The 4,458-nt window shown below is 40.5% G+C and overlaps 1 non-coding gene across 1 annotated transcript; it reads left to right on the top strand.

Moving 5' to 3' along the window:
• Positions 1-1,590: 1,590 nt before the first annotated feature.
• TRNAW-CCA (transfer RNA tryptophan (anticodon CCA)) lies at positions 1,591-1,667 on the top strand. Its single transcript has one exon. It is a non-coding gene; the product is annotated as a tRNA-Trp (tRNA).
• The last annotated feature ends 2,791 nt before the right edge of the window (positions 1,668-4,458 follow it).

Below are 4,458 nucleotides of genomic sequence, written 5' to 3'. Positions count from 1 at the left end.
AATCACTAGGAAAAATCACTATCATTCCTAACTACTGCATTCTATGTGAAGCAATTATTATTATTATTATTATTATTATTATTATTATTATTATTATTATTATTATTATTATTATTGAGATGCATATGGCCCTGAGCTTCACTCAGCCTACACCAAAAATGAGTAACAGATTAATTCCTGGGGGAAAAGGCGGCTGGGCGTAGAGCTAACCACACTACCCCATCACGTGCTGAGGTTAACAATGGTGGAAGCCTTTACCTTCCACTCCTCCAAGGGTCTTCATGGCCTGTATGGAGGTGACTTTGCTTTGCTTTGCTTATTATTATTATGAAAATTCAGTTCGAGGAGAAACAATATACCACTTTCACTACCGCATTGTCCGACTCGTTGGCTGAACGGTCAGCGTACTGGCCTTCGGTTCAGAGGGACCTGGGTTCGATTCCCGGCCGGATCGGGGATTTTAACCTTAATTGGTTAATTCCAATGTCACGGGGGCTGGGTGTATGTGTTGTCTTCATCATTTCATCTTCATTACGACGCGCAGGTCGCCTACGGGTGTCAAATAAAAAGACCTGCACCTGGCGAGCCGAACCCGTCCTGGGATATCCCGGCACTAAAAGCCATACGACATTTCATTTTATTACCGCCTTTGGTATAATTTCTAAGTGAACGGTTAAACACGTGTACGAAAAATAAAGTCTCTGAATATTCTGTTATTCACATCGTAATGTTAAAGTTTAATCTAGTTTACTTGGAAAAATCACCATTATAGCTTCTACTGTAGTACTCACGTAAATGTTAGTTATACAAGTCTTAGAATAACCTTCCTCAATTTATAAGATCCTCAATGAGGTTCTAATTACTGGAAGTTTATAAGTACCGTAACGCCGGAATTATTCTATATTCCACAACTCGCACGTCACTTAGACATATTCCCGCCCTGCAGGCTGACTCCGTATCATGCGGCGAACCAACATCGTCGTGTTGCCGGTGTGAACTGCCATTGTGAACTGCCGTGACAGGACCAAGAGTGGTGGCCTTTTTCTGAAAAATCTAGTTCTGACGTAATGATTTATAAAATCTTGAATATCTCCGTAATATCTGGATCGATTTTGGATAAATAAACACGAGGAGAATTTCGAAATGTGCACTATAAGATTCCATTGTTTCTGAATCGATACCTCAACTGGTTTAGGATATACGGAGCGTGCAGGCCGCTCTTAGCGCCTCTAGCGGATGAAATCGGTAATGTTTTGGTGATCTTTTCTTGAGCGGTCAGTCCAGGCTGTGTTAGTGTGGGTATGAAATTGTGGTAGTAGTTGTGTATCAAAATGCCTAAATCAAATAGGAACTGTTGTGTAGTGAACTGCCACAACACACAAAGAAACACGCATGGAAAAGGAATTACATTTCACACACTTCCTGGTCGTCCATGGGAATCGGATAGACGCAGGAATTGGATTTCGGCTGTGGGAAGAATAATGTAAGTACAGTACCTTATTTCATTTGTGACGTAAATCACACATTTCATATCACACATTTCAAACAAACCAGGTATGCCAAGTCACAAACAGAACAAAGATGGCCTAGGCCACCATAGCTCAATTGGTAGAGCAACCGACGCCAAATCGGGAGGTTGTGGGTTCGGATCCCACTGGTGTCCGGCTGGCCATTTTTGTTCTGTACTTAACATCTCTTCAACACGTACTACATGTACGTAACACGACCTAATACGTTGATGTAATAATAATAATGTTATTTGCTTAACGTCCCACTAACTACTTTTTAAGGTCTTCGGAGACGCCGAGGTGCCGGAATTTAGTCCTGCAGGAGTTCTTTAACGTGCCAGTAAATCTACCGACACGGGGCTGTCGTATTTGAGCACCTTCAAATACCACCGGACTGAGCCAGGATCGAACCTGCCAAGTTGGGGTTAGAAGGCCAGCGCCTTAACCGTCTGAGCCACTCAGCCCGGCCCCTAATACGTTGAAAGCCTGTTTCGATTTAACAAGTGTTTTATTTAAAATATTCAATTTCTTACGTTCTTTCTTTGTTTCTAAAGTCTCTATAAACAGAAGTAATAACGATTTTTCTTTGCTCTTTTTAATAAAAATGAAATTGGGTATAACCTTTGCTGCCTTATCAGTCATATTTGGTGTACATCGGACTACTGCTGCGCGAATATATTTTACTTCTCTCGGAGATCAAGAAACGCACTTCTATTTTCTGGCCTAGCAAACTATAAGTGCAAAATACTTTACCTCGCGCTTTTCAAACCTTTTATCCTGACACACGAGTTATAATATATTGCACAGAAATAAAATCTGAAACGCCAGCAAGAATAGATGAGAGACGTCACATGTATTCTTCGTACACGTCATGTTATATATTTAAATTTTTATTAGCTGTGGCCCCAAACGGAACTATTGTTTTTGTTTCCCCTTGTTATGGTGGGAGACCGAGCTCGATAACTGCAGTCGCTTAAGTGCGGCCAGTATCCAGTAATCGGGAGATAGTTGGTTTGAGTCCCACTGTCAGCAGTCCAGAAGATGGTTTTCCGTGGTTTCCATTTTCACAGCACTCAAATGCCGGGGCTGTACCTTAATTAAGGCCGCGGCCGCTTCCTTCCAGTTCCTAGGCCTATCCTACCCCATCGTCGCCATAAGACCTATATGTGTCTGTGCGACGTAAAGCAAATAGCAGTTATGGTGGAAGAGCTAGTGATACTTTTATTGTTAACAATTCTGGCTCCATAATCTTTTGAGTGAAGGGGGCGTTATATTAGCCGACAAAGGATTCCCAGGTATTAAACCACAGTCACCTAATTCTTTACTTGTTATGCCGTTTTTCTTCACAATAGGAGATTTAGAGAAGATGAATATTACAAACTCAGAGTGTAGCAAGTGCGCGAATAAATGTTGAAAGATGCATAGGAGGGTGAAAATGTTAAAAATCTTGAAAAATATTCCTAAAGATCTGTTTCCGTATTTCAGTGACATTGTTTACGTAGCTTGTTAGCAAATTTGTTGCCACCAATAACAAAGATCGTGGAACTGTAACCCCTGCACATAGATTTATACGAGTGGATTACTGTATCTTATCAGAACTTCGCTTAGCAACATGATGTGTTATATACTTATTCCAACTGAATTCATGCGTATGTGCTTATCGGATGCTGTCTGTCAATAGCTTGTCAAAAGTACAGGCAGTTTCACGGGAAATCTCACTCGCGAAATTTGAGTTTTCGCAAATTCATAGATATGAGGTAGTTACAATTGTTATTAATTTCGCCCTGTGAAAACAATATCATGTTTTAATGTATTTTTATATGTACAGTACTTTTTTGGAACCTAAGTTATATTTAAAACGTATGCAAAGTGTTTTTAACACGGCAGTAGGGCTACAAGAGGAACATGCTGACAGATAAGACGTGATTTACAGGAGATTACCGTAACGCTTGTACATTTTAGTCATAATTCACTATTAATAAAAAGAGCACATAATAACCCTGTTTGACTTTAATTCTTCACGTTTGATGTACTGATAATCCAACAATCATTTACTAATATTAGGCTAGGCTTTTATCTTCAGCTGCACCAGCCAAACAATCACAGTTTGATTCAACACAGTTTCGTTGACTGACAAGCTGTAATAGAAATTCGAAGTATTACAGACTTAACTGAATCACATTAAATTAAAATGTAAAATATAATACTGTATGTTTAACAATAATGAGCTAACGTAATTGAGAATGAAAACCTGCAACCTGTTTTCCAGTCTTTGACCGGGTCAGGAATGTGATGAATGAATCGAATATAGGCTGTTATTACGATGGGGTCGCCACTCCCAAAGTGATTTATATTAATGAGTGATAGATGCTATGAAATGAGAATGGAGAGTGTTTCTGGAATGAAAGATGACAGGGAAAGCCGGAGTACCTGGAGAAAAACCTGCCCCGCCTCCGCTTTGTCCAGCACAAATCTCACATGGAGTGACTGGGATTTGAACCACGGTATCCAGCGGTGAGAGGCCGACACGCTGCCTTCTGAGCCACGGAGGCTCCTAACGTAATTATCTCAATTACAACCTTGTATGGGCTTTTGCTAAAACTCGTCTGTCTTATGACGAAGCCGATAAGTATACAAATGGAAACAGTTCGTCTTTGTTCAACTTGTAACACATGGCCACTGTCAACTAGTTTCTGCGCTTTATTCACTGTTGACTTGAGACTACTTTGGAAGTGTCTGTACTCAAACCCATATTGTATTACAACTTCCATAGCACTACTTCATATCTCGACAACAAGATGCAACGTTATTTTTAGCGGTAACAATGACGCAAGTCTTCACTTCAGCGGAACTCACTCTCACCGTATTAATTCTCGGAACTCCGCCAGAGCGCTCTGTTACTATAGAGCATCCAGAGTTAAGAAAAGACTACAGGCCTTATGGGCCTGCT

The sequence above is a fragment of the Anabrus simplex genome, chromosome 7 (genome assembly GCF_040414725.1).
Source record: "Anabrus simplex isolate iqAnaSimp1 chromosome 7, ASM4041472v1, whole genome shotgun sequence".
Lineage (NCBI taxonomy): Eukaryota > Metazoa > Arthropoda > Insecta > Orthoptera > Tettigoniidae > Anabrus > Anabrus simplex.
The sequence above is the reverse complement of the archived record's forward strand: the minus strand, read 5'-3'. Positions and strand labels throughout refer to the sequence as shown.